The sequence below is a fragment of the Solanum tuberosum genome, unplaced genomic scaffold (genome assembly GCF_000226075.1).
Source record: "Solanum tuberosum cultivar DM 1-3 516 R44 unplaced genomic scaffold, SolTub_3.0 scf00326, whole genome shotgun sequence".
Taxonomy (NCBI): domain Eukaryota; kingdom Viridiplantae; phylum Streptophyta; class Magnoliopsida; order Solanales; family Solanaceae; genus Solanum; species Solanum tuberosum.
Genome location: NW_006239272.1, coordinates 371,980 through 383,138, shown reverse-complemented (window position 1 = coordinate 383,138; position 11,159 = coordinate 371,980).

Sequence of the window (11,159 nt, the reverse complement as noted above, 5' to 3'; positions counted from 1 at the left end):
TGTTCTTGATGGTAACCTTGTTCAACTGACGATAACCTATACACATCCTAAGGGAACCATCCTTCTTCCTCTCAAACAAGATCAGAGTGCCCCCAAGGTGAGACACTTGGTCTAATAAAGCCCTTATCAATGAGATCTTTCAATTGTTCTTTAAGCTCTTTCAACTCTGTTGGTGCCATTATGTATGGCGTAATAGATATAGGATGAGTATCTGGAAGAAGGTCTATACCGAAGTCTATTTCTCTCTCAGGAGGGACTCTGGGAAGATCATCTGGAAAGACTGCTGGAAACTCTTTTACTACTGGAACTGATTGAATAAGAGGCATCTCAACACTAGAGTCATTAACTCAGACTAAGTGATAGACACACGCCTTGGAAACTAACTTTCTCGCCTTAAGGTACGAAATGAAATGATCATTAGGCACTGCTGAACTACTACTCCACTCTATAACTGGCTCATTAGGAATTTGAAACCTAACAACTCAAGTTCTACAATCAATAGAGGCATAACATGCATGAAGCCAGTCCCTACCAAGAATGACATCGAAATCTACCATGTCTAACTCAACTAAATCAGCCATCGTATTCTTGTGATTGATGTAAATGGGACAATCACGATAGACTCTCTCTGCTAGAATAGACTCACCAACAGGTGTAGAAACACTGAAGGGTTCACTAAGTTACTCAGAAAGAACATCGAAATTCATAGCAACATATAGAGTTACAAAGGATAAACTCGCTCCTGGATTTAGCAAAACATAAATAGTAAAGTTAAAGACTTGGATTATACCAGTAACAACATCTGGCGAATCCTCTTGCTCTTGGAGACTAGTGATAGCATATAGATGGTTTGCTCTTCTGCCAGTACCGGAAGTAGCTCCTCTAGGTGCATCTTTGTTTGGTGGGGCAACTGAAGAAGACTGGGCTCTTTTACCCCCATTATTATTACCCTGCTTGTTCTTTGGACACTCTCTCATAAAATGACCGTTCTGGCCACACTTGAAACAACCAGTGGAGCCATCACGACAAGTACCTGAGTGGTTCCTACACACTTAGCACATACATGAGGCTTACTACCCCCTTGTGCCATACTACCCTGAGAATAGGCAGGTTTTTCCCTGAAATTCTGACTATTGTACTCATTTTTGTTCTTTGGTGCATGTGAACTAGCAGATGATGGAGCAGGTCCCTTCTATTTCTATTGAAAGGATGACCGGTTGACATTATTCTTCTGCTGCCTAGACTCATTCCCTGTCTTAACTCTCTTGTTTCTAAACTCCTCAATGTCCCTCAGCTTCTCTTCCTCAACCTACTGCACATATACCATCAACCTTGATATATCCATGTCACCTATTAGCATTGCAGCCTTACCTTCCTTACTCGACAGACGAGACAACCTAGCCACAAACAAACTCATTCTGCTCCTCATGTCAGCAACCATCTCCGGAGCATACCGAGAAAGTTGTGTGAACCTCAGACTATACTCATGAACGCTCAAAGAATCCTGCTTAAGTGTGAGGAACTCTCGTACCTTAGCCTCTTTCAGTTCTCGGGGGAAGAAACTCCCCAAGAAGGCCTCCTCAAAACAAGCCCAACTCATAGCTGGTTCATCCTCAGCTCAGTTCTTCTTCCATTGGTCGAACCATAGTCTAGCGACACCATTCATCTGGTATGTAGTTAGTTTCACCCTCTCAGTATCAACAACATGCATGATTTCTAAAATTTTCTGAAGCTCCTCAACAAAATTTTCTGGATCCTCAGTAACACTAGAACCTGTGAAGCTTGGAGGATTCATCCTTAAGAACTCGCAGATCCTCGAAGTATCAACCACTTCCTGTCGATTCCACCTCTGTTGCCCAGCTTGGTTGGTCATAACTTGGCTCAACATCCGAATAGCCTCACGGAACTCAGCATTGGTGACCTCTACTTGGGGTTGCACTTCTGATGCATTGGGTACCCCTTGTTCCTGTGGTTCAACATTCCTTATAGTTGGACGACCTTTGACAGCTCTTCGTGGAGGCATGATTAACTGAAAAACACGCGCAAGCACGAATTAGAAGAAACTTTTTAGAGATCTAACTCTAACGCACGAAATGAGTGTGAAAGAAGTAAGATAAATTCCTAAGTGTTGCAGCCTCCTAATTATTGATGTGGCGCGCTTCACACTAATAACTAGGACTCTACACACACAGCTTCATAGACTCCCTAAGACTCTTGAACTCTGTGCTCTAATACCAAGTTGTCACACCCCAAGCCTACACCCGTGGGCGGGACTGGCACTCGAGAACCATTGTTGGCCCCAAGCGAACCCTTGCCCGGCTTACTTACTCAGCGGAAGACTTAACTTATCAAAGATAACTCATATAAAACTTAGAATGTTATAAAGAAAACATTCAACTAGCCAATTAGGCAAACTCAAGTCTCAACATAAGATAATGAAAATGAAAAGACTAAAGAACTAAAATCTAACTGTCTATGAAGCCTCTAAAACAACTGAGATAGATGTTGGGACAAGACCCCCGATCATCCTAACAAATGAAATACTAAAAGCAAATGATAACAAAGGAGCCCTCCGGAAAGCAAATAGGCTCCCCAACTAACTTTGAATGCACAACTGGATCAACGAGGCGCTAGATGATGATCATGGTTACCTGTGTTTGCATCATAATAAGATGCAGGACAAATGACATCAGTACATTGAATGTACGAGTATGCGAGAGGATTTCTAAAACAATACATAAGCTTGAAAGGAACTGAAAAACTTACTTGGCTCAACTCAACTCAACTTAACTTAACTTAACTCATTTCAATATAAAACAGTATAAAACAAGTGCAATAATGAAAAGCTTTTAAAACATGGGCGTCAATTCTGTGTGTATGCAAAGATACAATATAACTGTGAGATGTATCTAAAAATACAAATAAATTATGTATATAAGAATATAATTACTTCTGTGGGAGTTTCTCTAACCAACAATCATCACATAAGAGCTATTGTGATGATACATCGTTTTGTCTCATGCTGTCAGGGCCATCCTATACCTTGCCGAGGGTATAGAACCTGAACTACTAAGTGTATCCACTAGTCTATGCTAAAAAGCACTAAAGGAATCATTTAAAAAGTATGACCCTTTTCAACCCATGATGGCTGCATGGTTTATGGGGGCTATGAGTTGTCAGAACTCTCCCTCATATCGCTACTCAATACTACTGATACTAGCTCTTATGTTTAAAAACATACTTATTTCTGTGATTTGAGATAATTGCTCAAAAACTTAGCTCAAAGGCTATCTTGGAAATCAAAGTTTCCTCTCTTGCTTAATTGTGAAAGCATTTACTCTTTTCTGAAAACTAGCTCAAAGGCTCTTTGGAAATCAAGGTTTTTTTTTCTTGTTTAAATGTGAAAACATTTTAAACTCTTTTGGAATACATAGTCCCCATATACTTTGAAGGAATAAACTTCAATCTTTACTCTTTACTCTTTACTCAACTTGAACTTTAAGTCCTAAAACAAAGTTAAAACATTTGGAAAAGACTTTTGGAAAACTCTAAGAACTCTTCTTGACTTGACTTTTACTTCTTTTGACTTTGATCTTAACTCTCCTTGAATTGGATTATAGATTCAAGGTTCATGATCTCATGTTTATGATGATTTCATGATGTTTAGAAGTACCTTAGAATATAGAAATCGATTGTAAAACATAGGGGAGCCAGAGCACAAAGTTCAGAGAACCCTGCTTGGGGCTCTGAGAGGGGCGACGCCCTAGAGGCCAAAGTTCAGAGAGCCCTGCTTGGGGCTCTGAGAGGGACAGCGCCCCAGGCCCCTGCCCAGGTGCCTCCAACTTTTCTTCTTCATTTTTCAACTCTAAACCTCATATTTCGACTGGGTTCTTTCCCCAAACACTTAGAATCAACTATACCATCAATATATGAAAGATTCTAATCGAATTCACACCTAAAATCGTGGATTTAGATCAAACAACTCCTCAACAATTTCAAAGAATCAAGAATTCGAAGGAACTTCAATAAACCCATCAAGAACTCAATTTCTAAGCTTTCAAGAACTTAAATCCACAAGTGATTCTTGAAGAACTTGACGATTTCCTTGTTTCTCCTTCTTTTTTCTCCTCGTCTTTTCTCTCCTCTAAAACCCTAACTCAATTTTCAAAAGCGTAAACTGACCAAGTTCAGTTTAGACCCCTAAGTAATTACTAAAAATGAATTAAAATAATAGGGTAAGGAAAAGACCAAACTATCCTTGAAAAATCCGGTTTTGACTTTACTTATTTGAACAGCCCAACCTCAAATGGACATATCTCACTCATACAAACTCAGAATCACACAAAGTTGGTGGAGTTGGAAAGATTATTCCAAGATCTTTCCTACGATATCTGGAAGCACACCTAACTCATTGTGAGCTAGGAGTTATGGTCGTTTTAAGTTGACCAAAAACCCAAACTTAACTTAACCAATTTTCCAGATTTTTATTCTTTCCCAAAATGACTCTTTCTAATTCTAGTCCTTTCTAGTTACGAGGTGTTACAACAAATGCAAATGGTTGTTGTTTGCTAATATAGATAAGGATTCTGGTGATTTTATTGTCAAAAATTATTATCATGTCCATGTATGTGCTCATTCAACCAAGAACAAGTTGTGTACATCTAAGTTTGTTGCAGATAAGTTCAAGGATCAGATTACCTGTCAAATATGGAGTGGTGAAGAAAGAAGGAACCCATTCTGGATATGTGCAAAGTCAAGTTTTGAGGTGAAATTTCAAGATGAGATGGATGAACTCAACAAACTAGGTAAGAACATTTGTGAGGACTTGTTGCATTATGAAAAAACTACTTGGTGTAACACATATTTTAAGGAACATTCTAACTTTGACATTGTTGAAAACAATATGTGTGACATTTAATTCTTAGATACTAGTTGTTAGACATAAGGCTATCATAACTATTTTAGAGGAGATTAGGCACAAGATAATGGACAAAAATGTTGCAATGAGGCAATTTGCTGAAACTTGGATCTCAGATATCTCTCATATGGCTAGACTAGTACTTGAAGAGAACAAAGATCTTGCTAGATTTTGTGAGGTTAGATTAAATGGTGATATTGGATATGAAATCAAAGGTGGTCAGTACATGCATATTGTTGATATAAGGAAGGAGACATGTACACGTAGAACATGTCAATTGAGGGGCATACCATGTCAACATGTTGTGCTTGCATATCAATATAAAGGCATAGAACCTGAACATCAAGTGGTACATTGATATAGGAAAGAGATTTTCTTGAAGACTTATAGCCACTTTCTCCAGTCAATACCAAACATGAAAATGTGGCCTCACACTAGTGGTGCAATGATTGAACCTCCTGAACCAAAAGTCATGCCTGGTAGGCCACCAAAGTGCAAAAGAAAGGCAAAGAATGAGCCTAGGAAAAAGTATGAAAAGTTGTCCAAAAGAGGAGTAAAAATGACTTGCTCTAAGTGTCATCAAGTAGGCCACAACAAAAAAGCTTGTCAAACCATGGTAAGTTATTCTTCTCTTCTTATTCATCTACAATTAGCTTCAATTATTTAGAGTAATCAATTATTATTATTTTATTATTATTGTATTAATAGCTGGGATGGGACAACATGGAGGCTATACAAGCAGGCAACCATGCTCAAGTCATCCACCAGTGTTTATCCAACCATCAAACTCAAAAGAACTACCATTGTTTAGCCAACCATCAAGCTCAAACCAGCCATCAGTGTTTAGCCAACAATCAAGCTCAAGTCATCCACAAGTATTCAGTCATCAAGGTAGTTCTATGTGTTTTGATTTTTCAGCTGTTAGAAGAGAGCAACAACCTGCTAAAAGCAGAGGCACATGTAGAGGCACATGCAGAGGCATATAGGTAGAGGCACATGTAGAGGCATTGGTAGAGGCACTGGCAGAGGCACAGGTAGAAGCACATGTAGAGCACCTGCAGTGGCATTGGCAGAGGCACTGGAGGTGTATCAAGTCAGCAGCCTGATCAACCAAGGGCTATGGGAGATTCAACATCAACAGGAAGACAAAAGAGGACCAAAATTGTAGGATTTGAAATCTATACAAATGCAAGTGGTAGTCAAACATTAAATGTAAGTGTAGATAATTTTATTCATTTCTTACTCTACTATATAAAGTCTCATTTTAAGTCATTTATATGCAGCTTGGTACTTCAGGAGAAAGAGTTATCACTCTGGGAGCTTACTAGGATGCAGCTCCAACAAATATTGATATTGGTTATAAGCCTCGAGGACTCAAGTGGAACGGTGGAGAAGTTGTCATAACTTCACAGTTGTAACGTATGAGTTAGTCAAGGAAAAACAAATGTGGAACATTTAGTGCACCAAGGAATGCCTTCAGCACAAAATTTACTTTTTAGATGTGTAATCAACAACAAAAACTTGTATTGACTGCTTTGAAATGTCTTTTGGTGTATTTTAAGTACATTAACTGATTTGTGGTGACAATATAGTACTACTTTTAATTATTTCTCATGGATTGGTATGTTTGATTGGAGCTCACTAGAGCAAATTAATGGTATGGTTGATCAGTTATGTTTGTGTTGATTTATATTGTTCTGGAACTCATTAGTCCAATTGATAGTGAAAGTGTATGAACACTTATAATTGTGTTTTACACCATTTTGTGTGAAAATGTTCGAGAATAATTGTATTTTATTTCAAAAATCATTTGAACACATTAGAAAATAAATGAGACTAACACATAGTTTGTCTTCATTCCTTCAATCAAAATCAGTATAATAAGAACACAATTGAAGGCAATTACAATAGAAAACCCGATCAAAATTGCCCTTATAGAGAAGACTACAATCTACCAGAAATACTATTATGAAGGAATCTAGTAGAAGACAAATGAACCAAAGCACTAAGATCATTTTGTTACATAAATCCAAGTAGCCAATATCACCCCTATGACAATGCATATCATCCATACTTTTCTTGATCGATTCCTCTCCAGTTCATATGTTTTGACTCTTTTCAACAAACTCCAAATCACCCTCCTAGATTGAGCCGGCATTTCATCATCATACCATCGGAAATATCCACATCCACCTCGTGCCTACAAAATTAAAGAAAAAATTGAATTACAAATAAGGGGATTCTTTACTATATTATACAGTAAAAATGAATTACCTTTAAAATTTTGCAACAAAGGAACCTACGTCTAGGGTTGGATTGCGTCCATGAAGTCTTCATTTCCACAACGACCCCACATTGACATAACACATTTGTAGTTGAAGAAGCAGAAATCGATGAACAAGATAGCTTCGACATTGAAACTTGATAATTAAGAAGAAATCAATAAAGAAGAGATATATTCTGATGAGCAGCTCCAACTAAATGATGAAGAGAAAGAAAAGAGGAGAAATAAGAGAGAAAGGGGAGAAATTAGGGTTAAAAGGGGAAGAGAGCGTTGGTGGGTGGTTCAGGGATCCACATCAGCGCCTTCAAAACGTCTTCACACGCTCAAGCGACGTGAGATCACATTTTGTGCCACATCAACCCACAATGTTTAAAAGAAACAAATTATGGGTGGTTCAATGATTCAATAGGAAAATGGCGTAGTTGAGTTACCTGAGGGGAAAAACCCAACAAGTATAGGGGCATGTTTATGATTTCCGCCTAGATGTTTAGAAAATTCATTGCTACCTTATAAATTTCTTTCATCTATAGAAAGATTGATAGAGAAATATTAGAACACTACAACAAAAACAACCTTTAGCGGTAATAAATATACACATTAACAAAGAGCGATAAATCATTTACCGACATTAGTTAATTAACATTGGATCCAGTGTCGTCATACGTTTTAGGGACATTTAGAAAGAGTGTTAAATATTAATGCTGCTAAAAATATATTTTTAACGGCAATTAACCTATTGTCGTTAATTAATTGTCGCTAAAGATCATTTTTTATGTAGTGGAAGGAAAGTAATTACAAGACTATATTTAAGGTTTTAACGACTATGAGATGATTTGTAACGACCGTCATGGTTACGTTGTTTTTGTGATTTATGTCTATCTTTTCTATTTTACCTTTTTTTGTAGCCTCTGTACGTGTTTTTGATCTACAAAAATAGGTGACATGATTCTCGAGGTAATCAAAAGGGGTTTCGAGGTGTTCTTCACTTTAGAAGGTTTTGAAATGAAGATGTTTAATTTTAGTTAACATTTCAAGTAAACTAATTCGGAATGGAATTCCAACAGTTCCATTAGAATCAAAAGGTAAATTTTGTGGTAGTTGGATATTTGGGTCGGGTACTGAGGCTTTCAAGAGTGGTTGTTTTATTGGTTGGAAATTTAAGGTTTAAAGGAACAAAATTAATTTTCATACGTATAATTCATGTATTATATATATAACTAGAAACGTATTTCTTCCATTTTAAAAGGAAAAATCAAAATTTAATACAATTGATAAGAGATGAAATTTAATAGTTATTTACCTGTTTTAGTCGACCATCAAATGGGTTAATTTTGACATTAACAACCAAGTGAAATCATGTGACTAGGGGAAATGGGCCTATACTTGCAGATAGCATTTCCCTTTTCTATACACTCCTTTTCTTTTCTTTTCTTTTATCAACAACTTTCTTATAGTACATGAAATATATTTGGAAATTTTTTCAAAATATCAATATTATGACATTTAATAGGTTTCCTTAGCCACACTTTAATATTTATCTAAAATGTCAATATTTTAGTTTGTAATGTATTTGATTTATGTATTTTTTATTTATTTGATTTTCAAGATTACAATTATTTAGAAAGGAGAAAATACAAGGGAGAATATTTTTAAAAAAAGGAACATATCACTTAAAATTTTCATCAGTTACAATTTCAAAATAAAAAAAATCCCTTTTTCATTCGATTGGATCAACTTTCCTTTTTATTATGTTTTCATTATAATTGTATACCAATAATTTTTACATTTTATGTGCTCACTTTACCATTCAAATTAAAATTGATTTTTTTACTTTCATAGTGAAAACTACAAATTGTATTTCAGTGATCAAAATTGTATTACATGACTGCCAAATATATTTTTCTTTTATTTGTATTACAAAAATATTACCGATTGTATCTCAATATAATCTAATCATTACATATGAATATGATTTATGAAAGGATACAAGATTGTGGGAAAAAAATAGCATACATGGTGAAAATAATACAATATGTTGAGGAAGGATATAATATTCTAAAAAATAAATACAAATTGACTATGAAAGAAATAAGGATACAAGATTCTGGAAAACAAATAGCATACATAGTGAAAATAATACAATCTGTTGAGAAGGAATATAATGTTCTAAAAAAAATACAAATTGACTGTTAAAAAAATAGGATACATATATGCTTAAGAAATACAAATCCATTTGACATACCTATTTGAATGACTACAAACTAAAAAGAAATACAATGTTCTTAATAAAAATACAAATGATGAGTAAAAGAAAAACAATTGACAAACAAAAATTAATATGAATACAATTTTGCAACCTTCTTCTCTGACTCTCTCTTTCTTCCTCCTACTATGTTCCTTTTTCCGATTTTTTTCCACCAAACTCAAATCTGAATTTTTATTCACTTGTGCATTAGTGACCCTATAAGCAAAATTCGAAATTATTAAATATGAATATATAAAAAAATCAAACAATATATTATGTATGAATGCTAATGTAGATTACTACAAATTACAATCTACTAAATCTAAAATATGAAAACAAAAGCACAAAAAATAGAACAATAGTGTTTAAAATACTAAAAATCCGAAATGCATAAATATTTGATGAGTATGTTAACAAACTCACATAAAAGTCGAAAAAATGACGAAAAATTCGTAATACATACAATCCAAAATTCAACATAAGTTGTAATTTTGAAAACAAAATCTCATAAAATCTCGCAAAATAAATGATGACTTCGAAAATACCTTTATCAATTGAGAGATTTCTTGAATTAATTGATAGATCTGAACAAATTGGTATGAACTTGAATAATTAGTTCTTCTTCAACAATGAGGGAGAGAATAATGGTGAAAATTTGATGAAAAAGAAAAAAATGAGAAATCGTGAATGATGGGGACAATGGTGAAAACTGAAAAGTTGATGAAAGAGAAAAAAACAAAAAAAAACGTGAAAGATGGAAAATAAATTTAATGGTATTACAGCCTAGGAAAAAGTGTAAATGAATAGTGGATGTATTTCATGTTGGACTGTTTTGAGAAATAAAAGAAAAGAACAAATAATAATATTTGGATACAATTATTTTCTAAAATATTGACATTTTTAATAATTATTTTAAAGTGTAGATGTTTTTACTAATTAAGTTAGGGATTGTGACTAATTTGCTAATTTTTCCAATATATTTCACCCGTCACTGAATATAACATGTGAGTTCGCTTTCATCAATCTCATGGCTTGATTTCTCTATGGTGGTTGTGCATCTTAATTTTGAAATGGACATCTCAAAAAAAGGATTCGTCGAAAAAGAAGAAGTAACGCATAATACATTTAAAAAAGAGAAGATTAGCAAAAAATCGCCTTTTAATAGAATTATCTTCATATAGTAATATTAAGTAGCCAATAAAAAAAAATCACAAAGCTTTTCTCATATTTGATTAGTAAATCTAACTTCTTGTTCTTCTTTTTTGTGTGGTTTACAATATTGCACTTATTTTCTTTCTTTTGAGTTCTTTAACCTATTTATTATTAAAATATAAAAAATATAATTTGAGTAATTTATCCTTCTTAATAAAAAATCCACTGCCACTTTAGATATTATTGAATGAAGAAGCAGAAAGATTAGCTTTAGTTTCGAATTCTTCGTTTTCCGCTGGCAAAACAGTGGTATGGACAGGCGGCAACAACCAATTAAAATTTCAATCACTTGCTCTGTTTTTTTTCAAAAAAATTATTACTATAATAAATTAAAATACTACTATAATAATAACTTAAATAAAAAAGATAAGTATAATATTATATATTAAAGAGAAAATTATATATTAATAAATAATATGCATCAATACATGGAAAAGGCAGTGCTGGAGTATGGGCGGCTCTAAGGCTTGGCCAGTGAGGCCATTGCCTTAGGCCTCAAA